Genomic DNA, 23726 nt, shown 5'->3' on the forward strand with positions numbered 1-23726 from the left:
GCAGGACTGGGACAGATATCTCAGAGGGTAATTGCTAGAGCGGTTGGAGAGGGATTAAACTAATATTGCCAGGGGGTGGGAAGCTACTCAAGGAGACAGATAAAGTGGGAGCCAGGACAGAAGCAAAAGGTAGAATAGCGAAGATGAAAAGTGATAGGTGAAGAAACCGAGGGCAAAATTCAAACAGGGCAGTATAGAAAAATATTGGGAGCAGGAAAAACTTTGTAAAAAGTACAAACATCAAGTCGCTGTACCTTAATGCACGGAACTTTTGCCATGAAATGAAAATGAAAAAAATGAAAATAGCTTATTGTTACCAGTAGGCTTCAAATTAAGTTACTGTGACAAGCCGCTAGTCGCCATATTCCGGCGCCTGTTCCGGGAGGCTGATACGAGAATCGAACCGTGTTGCTGGCCTGGCTTGGTCTGCTTTCAATGCCAGCGAATTAGCCCTGTACTAAACAGGCCCTGTTTTGGAATTGGATTAACTAATCGCGCAGATAGAAATCAATGGTTATTACATAATTGGGATTACGGAGACATGGCTCCAGGGTGAACAGGGATGGGAACTGAATGGCCTCGGGTTTTCAGTATTTAGGAAGGACAGGCATAAATGAAAAGATGGTGGTGTGCCGCTGCTGGTTAAAGACGAAATGAGCACAGCAGTGCGAAAATATATGAGCTCTGACAATGTGGAATCTGTATGGGTACAGTAGAGAAATACGAAGCTTCAAAAGATTTTAGTGGCAGGGAGATGGGAAGCTAATCAAGGAGACAGAAAAAGAGGGAGCAAGGACCAAAGAAAAAGGTTGAAAAGTGAAGAAGAAAACTGATGGGTGGAGAAACCGAGGGCAAAATTCAAATGGCATTAAGCAAGAACTTATAGATGCATGTAACAAGGGAATATCTGTGATCATGGATGGTTTCAATCCGCACATAGATTGGGCAAATCAAATCAGCCACAATGCCGGTGAGGAGGAATCATGGAGGGTATAGGGGATGGTTTTCTTGACAAATATATGGAGGAAGCAACTAGAGAGCAGGCTATCTTTGGTTGGGTACTATGTAATGAGAAGGGAGTCATTGGTAATCTGACTGTACGAGACCCTTTGGAGATGAGAGACCATAACATGATTGATTTGTTTATCAAGATGGAGTGAAGATGCTGATTCGGAGACTAGGGTGCAGAATCTTGACCAAGGGAACAATGGGGATATGAGGCGTGAGGGAGAGAGATTGGAAGAGTTACTGAATGGTGTGGAAGTGGATAGATCATGGCACACATTCAAGGAACACATGGGAGTACTACAGCAACTGTTCATTCCTGTCTGGCACAAAACCAAAGCGGGTAAGCAGGTCAATCCATGGCTTACAACGGAAAATGGAAATAGTACCAGACACAATGCAGCAGCATACAGCTTGGCCAAGAAAGTAGCCTGTGGTTTGGGAGCGGTTTAGAATTCAGCAAAGAAGGACAAAGGGATTGATTAGGAAGCGGAAAGTTCACTACGAATGGAAACTTGTAGAGAACATAAAAACTGACACTAAGAGTTACTATATATATGTGACGAGGAAGTGATGGTATAGTGGTTAGCATTGCTGCTTCACAAATCCAGGAACTGGGTTAAATTCCGGCCTCGACTGACTATCTGTCGAGTTGTTAACTTTCTCCCTTTGTCTGGCGTGTTCTACACCAGACCCCCTCCCCCCTCACCACAGGACAAATAAGAACAGGTTAGGTGGATTGATCATGCAGAATTGTCCCACAGTTTCCGAATGGTTAGGCGGTCTTAAGGGAATAGGGTGCAGATTCCACGAGGTGGTGCAGACTCCATGGGCAGATTGATCCCTTCTGCACTGAAGGAATTATATGATTCTATAAATATTGAAATATAAAGGTCAAGTGAAATATGTATTGCGTACAATTTACATTATTTTGATCAATGAAGTCTCATATTGTGTGGCGCATGTATACATGGGAACGATATAGGTTTTGTCTTCACAACTGGATATTACTATATCACTGATTTGCTGCAGTGGGTGACCACAGGAAGCCTGCCTTTAGTTATGGTTCTGGAAATTCATCAATTTGGCTGATCGGATTATTAGTTTGACAACTGGAATGAATGGATATTTCATTGACTTTTTCAACTGTTCTCGGAACGTAGGCTGGGTTACAGAATAAATACAGGTGTTCGTGCAGCAGCTGAGGAGCTGAAGTATCAATGCTATTTCTATTACATAGCTGGGCATGTCAAAAAATGCAAGCCCTAAATTAACCATTCGTTGCCATATCATATACCACATGTAGGGGGACCATAACAAAATGAAATTACTCGAAATAAGAAACAGTAAAACCATGCATTTCCTTCGACTCTCCAGCTCTGGGTCTCTTTCACTTGACCCATTCCGATGACCCCGCAGATTCGCACGCACTCTGCTGGTCAGTAAAATGTGCCTCACTGTGCAAGCATTCAGCAGAAGAATGATAACACATGGGAGCCCAGGTGTTAAAATGTAATGAGCGAACTCAATTGCTGCCCAGATCGGGGAAAACAGATTCGTCAATGTTGTCGCACAAAACGTGGGAAAGTTCTGAAGCCAGTACTTGTGTGAGGAAGAAATACCAGAAAATGTTGCTTGCAAAGCTCAGCACTGTTACTGTCCCCAAAACCACTGTCGCTCGTTTTTCGGTGCAATATTTACTTTTCAGACTGAGGCAACAAATGGCAACTAAGCGATCAAAGGTGAAAGCGACAGTGAACCAGACAGAACAGCTGGTAGCGGCATGGAGCAGAACGGCATGTATGTTACAAACAAGAATGGACTGCAGGAAAATAAATTGTTCCTTGTAAAGAATCGGAATGTGTCTGAATATCAGGTCCAGGATAACGATCAGTACATCTGCCGCTGCCATGGCCACCAGGTACCGATTGACGCATCTGGAGATGCCGCAATTTCCTCGAGTTAAAATCGCCAGTGTTACTATGTTTACTGGGTGGGAGGGAGGGCGTAGTTTAAATAGCAAACAAAAACGTCATTAGGCAAGACGCAATACTAATAACCCGAGAATCAATGTATTGAGATATTCCAAAGTGTTATTGATAACTAGGAATCATATTATATTATTAAATATTTACCTTCTGCTGGAGGAATGAGCAGTAATTGGAAGCAATGAAAGTGTAATTAATTTGAGATGAAATAAAGCTTGATGAACAGCAGTAATTAAAAATTGGTGAAGGAAATTACAAACGGACAGTAAGTTTAATGTTCCAGTGAAAAAAGTTGAGCTTTGGAGAACATAATGTAGTTCGGTCGAACGGCTCATTTAGTTTCCAGAAAGAAAACTGTTCACTTTTCTTTTCATGGCGTTCGGAGGTTTGAGTCATTGTCCTCCCCCTGGTTGTTACCAGTGACGCTCTGTTCGTCTCGAGGTGTGTGCCATGGATGCTGCACTCGATCGTTCTCTAAATATTAGTGTACGGAAACTTTTTTTTCCTGGTAGCTCTCATTTTTCACTCAATGTGAATGATTAACAATTTGGTTCCAGGTGTACAAATTAGGCTCCACTCCTTACTTTCCTCAGCAATCCTACATTGGTGTTTTGGAAATCCGCCGATCCTTGTTTATGAAGCTTTCTCGGTAATTCTGGGTGATAGTGATTGAAATCACCCGAATCTGCTTCCCTACCAGTTTGAGCGGGTCTGTGTGGGAGTAGCGGCGTTTTCCCCAACCATTGATTCTGGTGCAGCGATTCTAAGTAACTAATACCTTTCTGATATCTACTTGTTGACTCTTTCTAAATAATTGAGATTTGTCCAGGATGAAGACACCAATCGTTAGTTAACAATGATGCCTGAACATGGGCTGCGGAGAGAACTAAATCTGATTTCAGCAAATAAAAAGCTCAGCACAATCATATCATCCATAAAACAGAATTAATCAAGAAGAGTTATGGCAACAAAAGATAAAATAGAACGAAATTAAATATAAGATGTGTTTTATGAACAAAATATTCTCTAATTGTAATATGGGACGAATTGTTGGATTTTAAAGACAACGATCAGTTCCAATATCGAAATTCAGGGGATTCTCCAAATATCTAAATGTGTGAGGGCAGCACGGTAGCGCATTGGACAGACCTGCAGCCTCACGGCGCCGAGGTCCCAGGTTCGATCACGGCTCTGGATTAGTGTCCGTGTGGTATTAACACATTGTCCCGCCGATTGCGTGGGTTTCGCCCACAAAACGCAAATATATGAGCAGGGTAGGTGAATTGTCCACACGACATTGCCCCTTAATTGGAAAAAAATGAAGAGCGCTCTCTAAATTTAAAAAAAATGTCCAAATGTGTTCCAGTATCCAAGGTCATCATTGTATGAGCTAGTGTGGTTTCAAATTAAGGAGACTTGTTCCCGCTGACGAATGTTGCAATAGTTCTGCGCTTTGTTCCCTGTTTAGAGGCTTGTCAGGGTAATTGTGCATATTCCCTGATATAGGACTGCTTTGTTGCTGCACTGGAACACTTTTTTTTCTGACGCTGACATTTCTGGAATGAATGTATAGAGCACTTTTCCAGGAATGTGGATAGGTCTGAAATCTCAATGTCTGATACAAGAAGCTGTTTCTTGTGTCATGTGGAATGTATCTAATGGATGTGACGGATGCTATTCCAATAACAGGACAATTTAACGTGGTCAGTTCACTAGGGCAGGGGTGAGACCCATGCAGACGCAGGGAGACATCCGAAAAGTAGCATCCCAAAAGTTACCGAGGCAGCATTTCCGACATTATTTTTCGTTTTTACGAAATTAAATCCGTGAACATGTTCAACTTCTTAACGTATCTCACATCACAGAATCGCAGTAGTTGATGAGGTTTCAGATCAAATGAAAATGCCACTTGTTACTGGACCATTCGATGGAACGCTGAATGTAATGATGCCGGTCATTAGAGATTCCTACTGTGCAATTACTGATGGAGGCTCATAGACATAGAACAGTACAGCACAGAACAGGCCCTTCGGCCCTCGATGTTCTGCCGAGCAATGATCACCCTACTCAAACCCATGTATCCACCCTATACCCGTAACCCAACAACCCCCCTTAACCTTACTTTTAAGGACACTAGGGGCAATTTAGCATGGCCAATCCACCTAACCCGCACATCTTTGGACTGTGGGAGGAAACCGGAGCACCCGGAGGCAACCCACGCACACACGGGGAGGACGTGCAGACTCCGCACAGACAGTGACCCAGCCGTTAACCGATCCTGGGACCCTGGAGCTGTGAAGCATTTATGCTAACCACCATGCTACCGTGCTGCCCTCATATGCTGGGTGGAGATAGGTTGTTTGGACCAATTACAGGGATAACCCTGGGAATTACAGGCCAGTTAGTCTTACTTCGGTGGTAGGCAAAGTAATGGAAAGGGTACTGAGGGATAGGATTTCTGAGCATCTGGAAAGGCATTGCTTGATTAGGGATAGTCAATACGGATTTGTGAGGGGTAGGTCTTGCCTTACTAGTCTTATTGAATTCTTTGAGGAGGTGACCAAGCATGTGGATGAAGGTAAAGCAGTGGATGTAGTGTACATGGATTTTAGTAAGGCATTTGATAAGGTTCCCCATGGTAGGCTTATGCAGAAAGTAAGGAGGCATGGGATAGTGGGAAATTTGGACAGTTGGATAACAAACTGGCTAACCGATAGAAGACAGAGAGTTGTGGTGGATGGCAAATATTCAGCCTGGAGCCCAGTTATCAGTGGCGTACCGCAGGGATCAGTTCTGGGTCCTCTGCTGTTTGTGATTTTCATTAACGACTTGGATGAGGGAGTTGAAGGGTGGGTCAGTAAATTTGCAGATGATACGAAGATTGGTGGAGTTGTGGATAGTGAGGAGGGCTGTTGTCGGCTTCAAAGAGACATAGATAGAATGCAGAGCTGGGCTGAGAAGTGGCAGATGGAGTTTAACCCTGACAAGTGTGAGGTTGTCCATTTTGGAAGGACAAATCTGAATGCGGAATACAGGGTAAATGGTAGGGTTCTTGGCAATGTGGAGGAGCAGAGAGATCTTGGGGTCTGTGTTCATAGTTCTTTGAAAGTTGCCACTCAAGTGGATAGAGCTGTGAAGAAGGCCTATGGTGTGCTAGCGTTCATTAGCAGAGGGATTGAATTTAAGAGCCGTGAGGTGATGATGCAGGTGTACAAAACCTTGGTCAGGCCACATTTGGAGTACTGTGTGCAGTTCTGGTCACCTCATTTTAGGAAGGATGTGGAAGCTTTGGAAAAGGTGCAAAGGAGATTTACCAGGATGTTGCCTGGAATGGAGAATAGGTCATACGAGGAAAGGTTGAGGGTGCTAGGCCTTTTCTCATGAGAACGGAGAAGGATGAGGGGCGACTTGATAGAGGTTTATAAGATGATCAGGGGAATAGATAGAGTAGACAGTCAGAGACTTTTTCCCCGGGTGGAACACACCATTACAAGGGGACATAAATTTAAGATAAATGGTGGAAGATATAGAGGGGATGTCAGAGGTAGGTTCTTTACCCAGAGAGTAGTGGGGGCATGGAATGCACTGCCTGTGGTATTAGTTGAGTCGGAAAATTTATGGACCTTCAAGCGGCTATTGGATAGGTACTTGGATTAGGGTAGAATAATGGAGTGTAGGTTAACTTCTTAAGGGCAGCACGGTAGCATTGTGGATAGCACAATTGCATCACAGCTCCAGGGTCCAAAGTTCGATTTCGACTTGAGTCACTGTCTGTGTGGAGTCTGCACATCCTCCCCGTGACTGCGTGGGTTTCCTCCGGGTGCTCCGGTTTCCTCCCACAGTCCAAAGATGTGCAGGTTGGGTGGATTGGCCATGAAAAATTGTCCAAAATTGTATGATTAACCTAGGACAAAAGTTCGGCGCAACATCGTGGGCCGAAGGGCCTGTTCTGTGCTGTATTTCTCTATATCAATTCACTTTTGACTGTATTTAAGAAATGGCATTGCAATTAGCACGATTTTATGGAAAAACTCCATTGTGCACTGAGTTATGTTTTACTCGTCTCAGTGTTGTATATTGAAATCTATAAGCGTCACCAGCCGCAACATAGATTAGATATATTCTTTTCAAAATCAATCAAAAAGTCATCGATATCTAATAATGTTAGTGGCAGAGAATTTATGGAACAGTGGAGAGGGAGAGAGATACAGTGGTTTCTCCATCAAACAGAGAGGGATAACCAAGGACACAGAAACAGAGGGAAAGGGAGATAGTCAGGCAAGTATTACATAAATAGTCGATGGAACCTTTACAAATGTTACCTTGTCTGTCTCGGTACACCTTTGAAACATCAAATTATGAAACCACGTTGAGAACCATATTTTGGGTGAACGCAGCTTGGGTGGTTGGATAAGTCGTGATTATGGCAGTAGTTGAATACAATGGCTTTGATCATGACATGATTTCATGAAAAACTAATTGGAATAAACTGAGAAATGACTTCTCAATCCCATAGATGTTCACAGATCTAAACAGAAGCCACCACAAGCAAGGGCACATTGGATTACTGTTGTGTTAAACATTTCGCCCCCATTAATAATGTTAATATCCAGGAACTGCCAGACCAAGAACAAGGCTAATCAGGGTTGGGGTAAGATAATATAAAAGTAAAACAGTGCGACATGGATAATAGAATAAATTGCTGGATATTCAAACTTACCAGGGACAGCGACAATAGCGAGGATTGGAAAGTAAAAGTGGAGGAAAATTTGAACTTTCAACTGAATTTGTTGGATCTCTGACAACGAATACAAATAATTAATTAGAAGGTCCATCTCCCAGAAGAAATAAGTGTCCTTAGTTGTCATATTCCAGTCAGAGCTTTCCATATCATTCTGATCCATTGTTAAACAATGCTTTCAGATTCTGGTGATATCTACAAAAATCCGATGTTTGTTCTCAGCTTTTGTTCTCTTCTCTCTCTATCGTTGGAACTGCAAATTCAAACAGTGCAATGACACGTACATGGAACAACAGCTTTGCATTTTCTTATTAATAGCAGTGGTAAAGTATTCAGTGATGCAATTAGGCCCCTTCGAGATGATATTACTTGCAGTCACTGAACAAACATGTTTCTTTTGCTACGTTTAATCCAACACGTTTGCACTTCAATGCTGTAGAGATAAAAGCCTATCTTGGGAATTGTGGTCAGAGTTGCAAAGAGACGAAAAGGTGAACATTTACGACCATTCAGTCCATTTTGATTTGCCCGGCTAAAGTCACCGGTGAATTAACCCATCGATGATGCCGCCTAATCTTTAAAATGCCACAATGAAAGTGGGGAATTAGTTAAGTGATGTAAAAACAGTTTGACATACATCAGAGCAATGCCAATGCAAATGATGTCCATTAAACATGACAAGTCACATGATGAGGATGTGCAGGCGAACATGATTTTAGAGGTCTAGAATTATGGCTCGGGATTTGAAAGTGTCAGTTAATGAACTGAGCCCCATAGCATAAACGGGATATATTGGGAAAGAACGAATTTGTCGACCGGACAATTTGCAGTCAAAGTAATAAGCAGTTGTTGTCCTGTCTGGGTCAGGAGCTCCATTGCTTCCCCTCAGCTCTCTGCCTGCACACGATGGTCGGCTGCTGAACAGTAATAAGCAGTTATTGTCCTGCCTGTCTGGGTCAGAAGCTCCATTGCTTCCCCTCAGCTCTCTGCCTGCACACGATGGTCGGCTGTTGAACAGTAATAAGCAGTTATTGTCCTACCTGAATGGGTCAGAGGCTCCATTGCTTCCCCTCTGCTCTCTGTCTGGACACGATGGTCGGCTGCTGAACAGTAATAAGCAGTTATTGTCCTGCCTGTCTGGGTCAGAAGCTTCATTGCTTCCCCTCTGCTCTCTGTCTGGGCACGATGATCGGCTGATGAATAGGTGAACGGAAATTGCACCGCGAATCCAATTTGTTGCAGATATTAAAGTTTAGACGTTTTTCTCATTTTCTCATCAGAGAAAAGTTAATCTTTAAGAATTGCAATGTGCTACTGTGATGCCATCCGGTTCCTTTTGAAGTTAGATTGTGAATGAGATGTCCAACTTGCAGTTTTCTTGGCAAAGGACACGAGGGAGCTCAGGGAATATATTTTCCAGGCAGTTGAATTGCAATAACCCGGAATTTTCCAGCAAAAAGGCTGCAGGGGAGGTGTCAAGTCGCGTAGTGGACAGCCCTGCGATGGCGGCGCTGTGGACCCAGGTTCGAATCCCGGCCCTGGGTCACTGTCCGTGTGGAGGTTACGCATTCTCCTCATGTCTGCTGCGCCCCCCCCCACCCTCCACAAAATTCAAAGATGTGTAGGATAGGCTGATTGTCCACGCTCAATTGCCCCTTAAATGATAAAAAAGGTAATTGCGAACTAAAAGGCGGCTGAAATCATATTTGATGATACATATCTGTCAGAAAGGAATTCATGGAAATTGGATTTTCAGTTTATTAGATTTGAGCAGGAGAAAGGGCGATAGTTCGACAGCTGATTGGCTTGTATCTATCTTTCTGTCATCAATAAATCCTTTTTGGTTTGATGGGTTCTTTGATGACTACCGAGCGAAAAGCAGCACTTCCTTTTCCGACATATTGGCTAAAGGTCACTCGAATGTTTGGCGGAATCAGTTGTTCATGATGCTTCCGAGATTTCCATGATGCCTGGAATACGACGCTGCATCTTCCAGATGAAATCTGTCGCTGGGATCCGTCACATCTGAAATGGACGCTCACCAGTTATAATCGGCGTTTTGTTACTGGTGCATTTCGCAACTTTATGAGCGATTCGGGCAGGGGCCATTTACGTTGTGCAGAAGGTGGCGAATGTTTCCCACCTGTTGTAATTACTGAGAGAGTAAAGACACACGACTCCACGGCGTCTTAAAGAACAAAATAAGCTTAATCTTACAAAGATGAACAAGAATGGGGCTGGTTTGAGGTCTGGTTACGGGCTGGTTTAGCTCACTCGGCTAAATCGCTGGCTTTTAAAGCAGACCAAGCAGGCCAGCAGCACGGTTCGATTCCCGTACCAGCCTCCCCGGACAGGCGCCGGAATGTGGCGACTAGGGGCTTTTCACAGTAACTTCGTTGAAACCTACTCGTGACAATAAGCGATTTTCATTTCATTTTCATGAATTACCTTCGAACATCGGCTTCGAATGCTACCTCTCAGAACTTGCGTAAGGTGTATTTGCGTTTACAAGTAATCTGTGGTCAAACGAAATACAACGCTCGGCATGTTCAAACCGCCTCAGCAGACCTTGGAATCTCCGAGCAACCTATCCTGATGTCACTGGTCACAATCAGCGAAGGAGTTGGGTTTCTCTACCTCGAGCTGCATTTGAAGCATTCCAGTTTTCAAGATCTTCTTTCTGAATCCACCCACACCGTGGACAATGACTGCCCCAACAATCGATTGACGTCCCAGGCTATATATCTTGTCACGCGTCACCATGATGTCCCGAATTTCTGAGACTGTGGTCAAGCGCGAATTCCCGGGCACAGACCCTAACCAGCACACTCGCTGATCAGAACCCTGCGGTTTCTCTGTACAGACCCTGATCAGCACATTCGCTGATCAGAACCCTGCGGTTTCTCTGCACAGAACCTGACCAGCGCACTCGCTGATCAGAAACATGAGGGGGCAATGCACGGACCCTGATCAGCACATTCGCTGATCAGAGGCCTGAGGATTCACTGTACAGACCCAGACCTCAACACTCGTTGATCAGTACCCTGAGGGTTTTCTGCACAGACCCTTACCAGCAGACTTGCTGATCAGAACCCGAAGGGTTATCTGTACAGACACTGCCTTGCACACTCGCTGGGGAGAGCACCGAGGTTTCTATGCACAGACGCTGACCAGCACACTCGCTGATCAGAACCCTGAGGTTTCTCTGCACAGACGCTGACCAGCACACTCGCTGATCAGAACCCTGAGGGTTCTCTGCACATACACTGACCAGCACACCCGCTGGTCAGAACCCTTTCGGTTCGCTGAACAGACCCTGATCAGCACATTCGCTGATCAGAAACCTGAGGATTCACTACAGAGACCCTGACCACAATACTCCCTGATTGGAACCCTGAGGGTTCTCTGCACAGGAACTGCCAGCAAGCAATTTAGGAAGACCTAAATTGACACTGCCTTCTCTTGACTCGCGAGGGCGCACCTAGTGTTACCCAGTTCGGTTATGTCTTTCTCTGAGCTACCTGTCAGGCAGGAAGAATTGCTCAGTGAATAGCATGGCTGCCTTCACAGCGCAATGGACCAGGGTTGAATTCCGTCCCTGGGTGACCGACTGCTATGGTGTTTTCCCGATGTTCTGGTTTCCTCCCACAGTCCAAGGGTGTGAAGACTCTTCCTGTGGATTAGCCGCTCATTTGATGTCAACCAAATAGGAAAAGAAACAACCTTAGGCATAACTCTGCAACGTGCCGCTCGTGTTTGAGGTTCTGGCCGAACGTAACGAATATCAATGAGAACACATAAAATTAAAGAAGAGTGCAGCTAAAGGTGTTAGGTGGATTGGCTATGCTAAATTGCCCGTAGTGTCCTAAAAAAAGGCAAAGGTTGGGGGGGAGGGGTTGTTGGGTTACAGGTATAGGGTGGATACGTGGGTTTGAGTAGTGTGATCAGTTCGGCACAACATTGAGGGCCGAAGGGCCTGTTCTGTGCTGTACTGTTCTATGTTCTAAAGTGCTCAGTGAAGCACCCCAACCGCTGTGGAGCTCATCGGCCTTGGGAGGCCTCGATGGTGCCCGTGGACACCGCATGCTCCATTTCTGGGACACGGCCATGAATTAAGCCGTGGAAGAGGGACACGCAGTCGGATGGGCGACCCCCTCGTCGCACGATGGCTGGACCTATCAATGGTGAGTTTGTGCAAGCCATTGAAACAGGGTCTCAGGAGGATCCGCACCTTCCCTGGCACTGTCCTCAAAGGTTGCCCATAGTCCAGGAGAGTAGGGCTGAATTGCGAACAAATCTTCCATAAATGATTGGTCAGAATGCGAAGGACTGAGCGTAGCCCATAACACATAGGCTTCGTCCACTGACTCTACATTGCTGCAAAAAAGGCTTTCTTCCGGGTAGTCCGTGAGTATGTACAACAAATGGCTGCACAAAACTGCCGCATGCAACACCCTCTACCCCAGGCCCCGTATACTGAGAGCGGGGCATCCTCCTTCGAGGGACCTCTAGATGGGAACTCTATCGCAACAGTTCCGTACGAATGGTGAGGTTAAGGACGTGAAGCTCATACCTGAAACCACTCCGCGCAGTGCAAAGAACATGGCGGGCATTTATGCAAGACAGCTAGGATTGTAGAGCACCAGTCCGGAAGGAGGAGTAAAGTGTTCTTACCTACTCTCCACCTAGAATAGTAAGCGGAGTAAGGAGGAAAGGGACGGGAGCCAGAGCAAAGGACACGTCGGGAGGAGGAGGATTGCTTACTGGAGGATGGGGCATGTGGCTAGGATAGAGCTAGTGTCCGGAGTCTCCTGTCCAGCTGGTGGACGGGAGGATATGGGAGCGAAAGTAGAAAGGAAGAGTCCCAGCAAATATACAGTCCGTACTTCCTCCCTGGGACAACTACACGGATGAAAAGCACAGTTCCTCACTGTCGAAAGAAGCACTTGACATGCGTGGTCCTCAACCCGGGAGGGGATCAGCAAACCCACTGGCTGCCAAATTCTCATCCGGAGGAAAACACATCTGGCAGAATAACAAAAAATGCTTCGCCCTCTCTGAAAGTTGTTGATTGTTGGGGGGAACGGGCGGGGAAGGGCCATCAGCTGGGAGGTTCCCATCAAATAAGCGGTCCCTTCACGGCCTCGAAAGTTGCCCTCTTCTCCATCTCTCTTTCCTTCCGTCCTCCCACCATTCTGGAGTCAGGCAGTCAGCTCTGCACCAAACATACTCTGTGAACAGGCATCATAAATAATAGCAGCAACAATGTGAGCGAGAGAAGCTTTAACACAGATGGAGAGTGAACAACAGAGAGAGAGGCTTAGATAAACAGTAACCAGTAACTTTGAGAGAGACAGAGGGAAGCAGAGAGAGAGAGATAGAGATGGCCATTTTTAAAATTTGTCACAATAGTAAATCGCACGGCACAATTTACGTCAATTTAGCCATTTTGCCAATACCAAGTTGAAGGGTGGCTTTAATTCTGCTCACTACTTAGTTCTACTTAGCGTTTGCAATGTTTATATTGTAAAACAATTTGACATAATGTAGAGTAAAAGAAGACAGAAACACCAATAGGACGTTCCTGTATGTGTCCGTCAATTGCTGATAGAAACCTCGTCATTATTCAATGGGGCTGTTCATAAGTCCAGTTGCCTGCTAAATCAGAGATCTCTAATTCCGCTCTATTAAACAAAAATCGCAATCAATGGAAGATTTTAAAATGACAATCATCCTCCCGTCAACAGCCAGTGAGAAAATGATTTCAGGCCTCCATCGCCCATTCTGTTTAAAAGCTTTTTCTGGCTTTATTTATGAAAGATCTGACTCAACAATATTTTTATGTTCACCTCGTCCAATTGGAGAAGCTGCGGTTGTTCTCCTCAAAGCAGAGATAGATGTGAGTGGATTTGATTGTAGAGACGAAAATCCGAAACTGTTTGGATGGAGGGAATAATGAAAACCGTTCTCCAGTCGCTGAATATTCGGAGTTACCAGCGGGCATTGTAATTTTATTTTAATTATTGGACAATTTAACATGGCCAATCCACCGATTATGCATAACTTTGGGTTGTGGGGGCGAAATCCACGCAAACACGGGGAGAATGTGCAAATTCCACACGGATAGTGACCAAGAACCGGCCTAACCACTGCGCCACGTGCCGGCCAAGATGGCATTGAATTAACGGTTGGCGCAAGGATCAAATTAAATGCTTTTTTGAACACATGTTGGTCTAATGTGGAACGCTCTCTTATATGCAGTGGAAGCAGCTTAAATTGCAATTTTCTATTTGATTTGTATACAAGCTTGTTTGGGAATAAAAAACACAGGACATCGGAAATAGTTATGATGCACCAGAAGATTTCTGATTTGCTTTATTCTACAGCACAATAAATTATAATAAGGCCTAAAATAAACGAATTTACATGTTCTTTTCACAGTGTTTTTTGAGTGAGACAAAGCATTTCACTAGTCCAGAACTGATACTTCTCTGGTCCTGTGTAAATTAATGAATTCGGATATGCCATAATGTAAGGTAATAAATCAATTAGTTTAAATTTATGAACATTAACTTAATTGATTTAACCCGTCGTCCTGTGGCATCGATCGGTGTAATGCAGTATTATATCTCAGTCTGGTGAAGACAGAAGATTTAATTTATATTTTGTAATTTTGTCCACTTCAAATCACTGTTGAGGGTTTTGAAGGTAAATTCGGTTTTAAAGATGGCCCGAACCAATTATCGATCCAGTGGCACAATTTCATATTTTCGTTGGATTAGCTGTTAGCCTTGAAAATGGTCGCACTTCTTGACTGCCCGTGTTTCCCCAGGAACTGCAATTGTAATGGCCAATTAAAATTGAGCGGGCATGGTGTCACTGGTCGAACAGAGCAACGACTCACGGCAGAATCCATCTTCATTCTGTGACTAATCCCCAACTCCCATCCCGCCATTCGTAAAGGACATCGCTATCTGGGAACACACGATGCTTATTGCTATCGTAGCTATAACTGAGAGTCGCTTTCAATTCCACAGTTATTAATTTAATTTATATTTTACAAGCTGCCATGTTCCCCATAGCATTAATCTGGACCTCTGAATCTGAATTATATTTCCTCCACTACACAATCTAGACGTCTAGACTGCTCTGTTTTAGCAACAAAAGTTTTTGTTTCCGTCACAAGATCACTGTGGCACATACGCCATTCGATTTAAATATGACTGACAGTTCTGTATATTAATCCCATTGATGCAAATTGTTTCCATATATTTGAACACAGTTTCGATGGTGGGCTGGAGCGTGGATGAACGGGATAGAAGCGTATGAGATGGAGGTGGGATGGAGGGAGATGTAATTGGATACAATCGAATGGGATATGATGCGAAGTGTCACACCTCTGTCAGCATCGAGTGTGGATGTTCGGAGTGCCATCACCCCTGACAGTTTATCTATGTCTTGCCTGAATGACAGGTTTTTTTCTCTGAGACACGCCAACTTGACTCGCCGTTAATTTAGTCCTTGATCTATTCCCAGAAATCCTAAGCACAATTATACTAATTCAGATCGTGTCTCATTCTAAATCTGTGTTTTATGCGCGCCAAAGCTAACATATCCGTTTTGAGCTGCACTTTCCCGCATTGTTTTCAGAGTCCCAATCTTCCAGGCAAGTGTTAAATATTCCTCAAACACTTGGTGGGTGTCCATGAAGCTGGTCTACAGGATTTGGCGAGCCAGAAAATGGGAAACTCTCTCCGGATTTCATGATATCTGGCCTGCTTTTTCCAACCACAGTATTGATGCGGCTGGTCCAATGAAACCTATGGTCAATTGGAGCCCTGGGGATGTTCATGACATTCTGACTGGCACAATCGTGCCATTTATTACGATCATGATGAGTAGATGCACGTGATGGATTAGGGTGAGCACAGTAAGAAGTCTGACACCACCAGGTTAAAGTTCAACATGTTTGTCTGGAATCACTAGCTTTCACTGCAAAGCTCCTTCATCAGACCTTGCATTTTGATCATGGATCAAACAATGGCTAAGATACTAGACAAGAACGCCAATAATTTGTTTTAATTTTCTGAGACTTCAAGGAAAGTCTACCTGTCGTCGCGGGTTATTTCAGCAAACGGAGGACGTGGTATACTGGAATAATAATCCAGAAAGCTAGGCGAGTTCTCTGGGGCCCAAGTCTGAATCCCACCATGGCAGATGGTGATATTTGAATTCAATAACATTAAGATTCTAATGATAACAATGAAACCATTGACGATTGTCGCAAAACCCCCATTTGGTTCACTAATATCCTTTAGGGAACAAAACTGCCGTTCTCACATGGTGTGGCCTACATGTGACTCCAGAGTAACAGAAATCTGGTTGACTCTTACAATGCGCTTTGCAATGGCCGAGCAGATTACTCAGTTAAAGGGCAATTAGGGATGGCCAATAAATACTGGTCCAACCAGTGAATTTCAGATCCCATGAATGAATTAACAAAGAATAAAATGTATTACTAACACAATTTATTTCATATAACACAAGAAAATAAAGTACAATTCCTGTTTAAACATTCCTAATTAATGCAGTGACACAATAACGCTGAACTGTGATCTTTATTTTTACTCAAGCAGGAAGAGCATCTCAGATTCCAAACGACATTTAACGGCAGTTAGCGTTCAGGATTATTGTTGCGTTGAGATATATCGAGCACTCCAGTTTGAAGAGATCGTTTGAGACTGTGTAAATAAATAATTCGACACCCTGTCAGAATAATTCAGAATATCTGGATGTTAAAATATTCAGAAACCTTACCAGCTCATCTTCCAGCTAAAAGTAATTCTCATGAGCCCGGTAACAACTGAATGCTTCAACTCTCGGGTTGAACTATATAATATTATCAAAGTGAAACATTGTCTTTAATTTACAGCTTCACAGGGAACCATTTAGATTAAATAACTCTCATTAGCCCAAACGTATACAATGTTTTAATTAGACTTCCGGATCAACAAGCCGAGCTGCCACGCAGCCAGGATGTTTAAAACACTATTGTAGTAATCAAGCAAAGAGTAATCCAGACATTCACCCCTCACTGCGCCAATTGCCTATAATGTAATGTGGGTGAAATTCCAACGTTCATCACACCTCCCCTTAAAAACGATTTCGCAATATAAAACGTTCGCTTTATTTTTTTAAGTCTTTCAACTGTATATATTTCCCATTAACACAACCAATGCTCTTTCAGGTTTATATAGTACATTAAAGCAGTCGAGTTAAACATGAGTATAATCAATTTCAGTCTTTGTTCTCCACTTTCGAATATTCTAATCTTCTCCATATCAAATTCGTGATGAAGCATCTGCAATCCCTTTTTCGCTTCCTGATTAATGTATAGAACATACAGGGCGGAAGGAGGCCATTCGGCCCATAGAGTCTGCAGCGACCCACTCAAGCCCACACTCCAACCCTATCCCCGTAAGCCAATAATCCCTCCTAAACATTTTGGTCACTAAGGTCAATGTATCATGGCCAATCCACCAAACCTGCACGTCATTTGAGTTTTGAAGGAAACCGGAGCACCCGGAGGAAACCCACTCAGACACGGGGAGAACGTGCAGACTCCGCACAGACAGTGACTCAGCGGTGAATCAAACCTGGAGCCCTGGCGCTGTGAATCCACAGTGCTAGCCACGTATGCTACCTTGCTGCCGTTTTCAAGTGTCAAAATATAATTTGTCAGTTAAATTATTGCAGCAATAATCTATATCTAAAGAGTCTTGGATTTCTATCCTTTAATTTTCCAAACATTTTCATGGATTCTGATCTGTGTGTGGATTGTACCTGTATGTCTCAAAAGTATTTATTCTGGCCACAGCTGTAAACTAGTTCGGAAGCCGGCAGAGAAAGAATGCAACCCCCTCCCATCTCGACCCCTTTCCCACCACCGGAGCTAATTCAAGATGCTGGATTTTAGGACGAAGATTAATGTTTTAACGAGTCGGTAGTAAACATTAAAGGGAGGCTTTCAGGAATGATGGGGTTCAGTTATGTGGGGAGGTTTGATTTTATTAATTGGAGGGAGGTGGGCTGCGCGGGGCAGGGAAAACTGTGATGTCGCGCCTGTATCTCTGTTCTCAGTTATTTTCCAGTTAAAAGGCAAGTGCATTGATATATTAGATTATGTGTTCCTGTCCAAAACAATGCTGACAGTACCTCCGAATGTCAGGCCCCGCTTCAAGGAATAGATTCTGCAGACACTGTGTATATTAATGTAAATGGTGCCAAGACTTATCCTGATGAGATACTTTGAACGTGTTCTGGTAAACATAACCACATCTGACCATGGCATTGTGAAAGCTTGGGGCATTTATTGAGAACCTCAAAGATAAGTGTCGTTTCAAAGCATAGTCGCAGCAAAGTACAAATCTTCAAATCACCTCAAATAAGTATAACTGTAAAAAAATCTTCCGTAGCAATAGACATGAGCAAATGCCTACTCAGAAACAATGAATCTATCAAAGCACATTTTTATAACTATAACTGGAGAACATAGGCTACCCGAAAAATAAAGAATTCCTGCACTTGTAATGGATATTGGCTCTTGAACTACAATGTGTTTCGAACAGCCTGGTCTTTCAATAGAAAGGACTATTTGGTGGAAGAAGGGAGCAATCCCATAATTCTGAAAGGACAAAAGCTCATTGCAATTAGTGGAAAGGATTAATTCCCACTCCGTATGTGTCATCTGATTACACTCTCCAGGTGTTCCTTCTGCCATTCAGCTCAGGTGTGCCTCGGCAAACAAGGGCACAGATTCAATTCTGTTTGCTTTCATACTCAATATATCAGAAGAACCCCCACCCTAACCGGAAAATAGGTGCACCTGCACCTCAGGGACTACAGCGGTTCAAGAATGCAACACACTACCAACTACCGAAGGGCAACTAGAGATGGGCAATAAACGATGTTCTAACCAGCAAAGCCCACATGATATAAATGCATTTTAAAAATCATCCACTTTGTTCTGGAGATACAACTGTCAGCAAAAGTAGGACATCAATGTTCCTGTGACTTCCTAAATCCACTTTAATTCCCACAACACAATGAGAGTTATGATCCTTGATAAGAAGCGTCCGTTTCCCACAATATCCGCTTTTACTACCTGTGTGCATGATGGGCTCGGTGCAGCCTCTGTCAATTGTGCAGACAATAATATGCTGATGGGCAGAGAGGTCACATCCTCAGACCCGGTAGTAGGCAGCGTAGTACGACATGGAGGCAGTGACACAGTCCCAATGCCCTCAAGTTGTAAATTGGAAAGCACTCCAGCTCCAGGTCCACACATGCATAGTAAGATCCAACCTGGGATGCACGTGTTGATTTCTGCACCTCAACAGAGACACATTGCTCTACAATTCGAGGAGCACAGCTGCTGCTTTGCTGTGAATGCAAAATGGTGAGAATAGCTGTGATTCAATTGAGGAGAGATAATTAATGGGTGATCAGTTTGTGGTGGTTACAATGTTAAATCTATTTCATATGATGGTAGCAGATACGCCGTTAGCTTTGATTGATGAATCTATACAGCAGAAGACATAACTCTAACGAGAGGCAGTTCAGGAATTAAACTCATAAACTGAACATTGTGAACGCGTTGACTCAAAGGACTCTAGATTGGGGATGACAATTGGAGACAGTTTTGATTGTTTCAATATTCTTAGCTACTGCCATTAATATTTATGGAACAGAGGAATTTACACAGAACAGATCGAATGCAATATCAGCAATACAGAGAAACAGAATGTCCCCAGGCCCCGAATAGACGCAATAAAAGGAGTGAACAACGTCCCTCGAAGTTTGATCTCTTTGAATACCTCCCGGTAAACAGCGAGTTTCCTCTGACAATATTGAATTGGGTTACACGTTGGTTATCATTGGGTAGCAAGACTTGGATTTTTTGCGGAGGGTCCAGGATCCCTCCAAAGGTTCTACAGCTTCACCGTTGCGTAGAGTGTTGACTCGTCGTCCTGAGCTTGAGCCATGTCTCGCTGACGCTGGGCCTGAAATAAAGTTTGAAATGGGTCAGACGTTATGTCAATTGTTTGAAACTCTAATGTAAGTTCCTCAAAATTCTGTTAGGATACCAACTTGGCACACGCGTGTAAAACATTTAACAGCAAAGTGGAACTGTTGTTACTGGGGGACTTGGCTCAGTGCTAAATATTCAGAACTGGAGAAACAACACCACTTCTTCCGACTAGCCAATTAGAACAATCTGGAGTCAACACTGAGTTCAACGACTTCACACCAGGAACTTTTGCCCTCCATCTTTGATTTCAACCATGAAAAGTGTGAGATGCTGCATTCTGGGAGGACTAACAAGGAATGTGACTGCACAATGGATAGCGCTAGGAAGTACAACTGGCCAGAAAAGCCTTCTTGTGCAGGTATATGTATTGATTAAGGCAACAGAACAGGTAGTGAGGTGGTTAAGAGTAGACATGGGATACTTGTCTTTATTAGCCGAGGCAGAAAATATAAGAGCAGGGAGATTCTGATGGACCTGTACAAAATGTTCATTGGGCCACAGCTGCAGTGCTGCAGTTCCGGTTGTCGCACGATAGGAAGGCTGTGATTGCACTAGAGAGGGTGCAGACCAGAACAGCAGGATCTTTCCTCGGCCGGAAAGTTTGAGATTTGGAGCGATACTGCTCCTTTACTCTAGAGAAGAATTGGTGGGGGTCTGATGTGGGGAGGAATGGTGTGATCTTCTCGCACGCGTCCTGTAATTGGGTCACAGTTAAGGGCTGGTATGCATGAAGTCCGTGTCTCCATCTGCCGGTCTGTGGTGCGTAGACATCGGATACATGGGTGCCTTAACTATCCGCTCTGTGGGGAGGGGGGGGGGCACTCTTCTCTTGGGGCTTATCCTGCTCACATGTTCCCCGAACATATCTCTGCGCTGTTTCCTTTAGTTCTTGCCAATCAGGGTCGTCATCTTCCTCTAACTGAGGTCCAAAGGTACATTGAAACCCATTTTGTGCTGAAAGGAAAGACTGCAGTTCTGCAATCTGCTTACCGCATTTTGCATGATCTAATGAGATTTGTCTCTGCTCCGTGGTAGGAGCATGGAGTGCTCTGAATACTTCTTTTAAGTCGCTGCATTGCTTTCGCAATGCCTCTACCTGTTTCTCTGTCTCTTCTCTTACCAGGACTGCACGCTGCGTGTCCTGATAGGCCTTATCGTATTGCGTTTGGAAGCCGCTCAGGTGCGCTAGACAATACTGGTGTCCCCTCTTGGCATCATCCACCTCTCTGTCCTTTGCTGCCAACTTCTTTATCAATTCTATATTCTCGCTCTCTACTTCACTAACATCAACCTTGCTCGTTCAATGCTTCTATTCTAACTCTTTGCGGAGAGCTTCCAAACGACCTCCTCTGTGCCTCGCAATTGTGCCCAGCAGGACACAATTGCCATCGGCTTACGAGCTTTCCCTAAGTTCTTGTGTATTTCGCTCAGGTTCTCCCACTAAGTATGTCCTATGCTCCCGGGTCCTGCTTCTTCATTTGAGCAAAAGCCTATCTCGTAGCATGCGTTGAATGGACACTGACTTGTCGGTGCAGCTGATAGGCAGGTCCCTTCTCGCTGCGAGCCGACTGCCAAGAAGGCCGAATTGAACTTGGGGCTCAATATTATAGTCCCCAAGGGTATTGTGCACTTTTGAGCGGACCCTGTACCTGGTTCCAATTGATTGGACGAAGTTCTGATAATTTGAATTGTTTTCTACAACACTGGAGCTGGGCAGTTCCCATATGTCCGTTGGCTTCTTTTGATTTGGACTCCTGCTGGCGCCGAGGAGTCTGGCTTTACCTCGATCATCTTTAACTGTTGCGATTGTGCCCGCGAATCGCTCAATAATATGTAGAGTGTCGTCAGTGTCAGTGCTGTCTGGGTTTTGCAAGTCGAAAACACAGGAAAACTTTGCAAACTGCTTGATTTCTGAGCCTGTCCATTGCTCCCTGCGTTCTTAGCGAATCTCCATTTTAAACACGGGAAGTGGCCAACCCAGGTGGCTGCATTGGTTATTGTGATTCAATATTCCGGCCGACATCCCATCTACATAAGTGTGTTTCAAGGAGGCTTCCTGCAGCTTCAATGGAAATTCAATGGAAATATGTAATTGGGCAGAGCGATTTCTCTCCGTTATAAATTTGCAATATCACCTGCATAAATTCTCGATTTGTTTTCCTTCCTTGCAGTTACCGTCGCGACAATTGTGGTCCTGCTGCAGGTAAAGTGCGGTGTCACCAAATGTGTTAACTGCTACCTGATCGCAATGGCCGTAATTATCGACCTGATATTGAGGCACACTCCAATTGTTTACGCAAAATATTTTATTTTCCTGTGGCATAACCGCATATGTAATACCCACACAGTATTGCTATTTGCTGCCACATACTGTTCTGCCTGGTTCACCGTCAATTTCAGCTTTGATCGATTGGTGGCTATTCGCTGCAAGGAGTTTAAAGCAGATATTGCACAGAGAAAACTTTGGCTGTGTTTTTGGGGACAATGTTGTGTTGAGCTGTGTGAATACAAACAGCTAGCATTAAAATGCAATATTTTTTGCCGTTCAGTTTTTAATGGCATAAAAGTTATTTTCTCGCCGAATTTGCGTTTGATAAGGTTCCCCACGGTCGGCTATTGCAGAAAATAGCTGCAATATTTGCAATAGCTGGGGATTGAGGCTGATTTAGAGATGTGGATCAGAAGCTAGTTGAAAGAAGACAGAGAGTGTTGGTTGATGGGAAATGTTCAGAATGGAGTTCAGTTTAGAGTGGCGTACCACAAGGATCTATTCTGTGGCCGTTGCTGTTTGTCATTTTTATAAATGACCGAGAGGAGCGCGCAGAAGAATGAGTGAGTAAATTTGCAGACAACACTAAATTCGGTGGTGTTGGAGACAGTGCGGAAGGATGTTGCAGGTTACAGGGGGACATAGATAAGCTGCAGAGCTGGGCTGAGAGGTGGCAAATGGAGTTTAATGTGGAGAAGTGAGAGGTGATTCACTTTGGAAAGAATAACAGGAATGCGGAATATTAGGCTAATGGTAAAATTCTTGGTAGTGTGGATGAGCAGAGGGATCTCGGTGTCCATGTACATAGATCCCTGAAAGTTGCCACCCAGGTTGATAGGGTTGTGAAGAAGGCCTATGGTGTGTTGGCCTTTATTGGTAGCGTGATTTAGTTCCGGAGCCATGAGGTCATGTTGCAGCTGTACAAAATTCTGGTACGGCCGCATTTGGAGTATTGCGTACAGTTCTGGTCGCCTCATTACAGGAAGGACGTGGAAGCTTTGGAGCGGGTGCAGAGGAGATTTACCAGGATGTTGCCTGGTATGGAGGGAAAATCTTATGAGGAAAGGCTGATAGACGTGAGGTTGTTTTCGTTGGAGAGAAGAAGAGGTGACTTAATAGAGGCATACAAAATGATCAGAGGGTTAGATAGGGTGGACAGTGAGAACCTTCTCCCGCGGATGTAGGTGGCTAGCACAAGGGGACATAGAACAGAGGTCAGAGGTGGGTTTTTTACGCAAAGAGTGGTGAGGCCGTGGAATGCCCTACCTGTAACAGTAGTGAACTCGCCAACATTGAGGTCATTTAAAAGTTTATTGGATAAACAGATGGATGATAATGGGATAGTGCAGGTTAGATGGCCTTTAGTTTTTGGACATCGCATGTCGGTGCAACATCGAGGGCCGAAGGGCCTGTACTGCACTGTATCGTTCTATGTTCTAGAACATAGAACATAGCAAGTACAGCACAGAACAGGCCCTTCGGCCCTCAATGTTGTGCCGAGCAATGATCACCCTACTTAAACCCACGTAACCCGTATACCCGTAACCCAACAATCCCCCCATTAACCTTACACTACGGGCAATTTAGCATGGCCAATCCACCTAACCCGCACATCTTTGGACTGTGGGAGGA

This window comes from Scyliorhinus canicula, unplaced genomic scaffold (genome assembly GCF_902713615.1).
Source record: "Scyliorhinus canicula unplaced genomic scaffold, sScyCan1.1, whole genome shotgun sequence".
NCBI classification, from domain to species: Eukaryota; Metazoa; Chordata; class Chondrichthyes; order Carcharhiniformes; family Scyliorhinidae; genus Scyliorhinus; species Scyliorhinus canicula.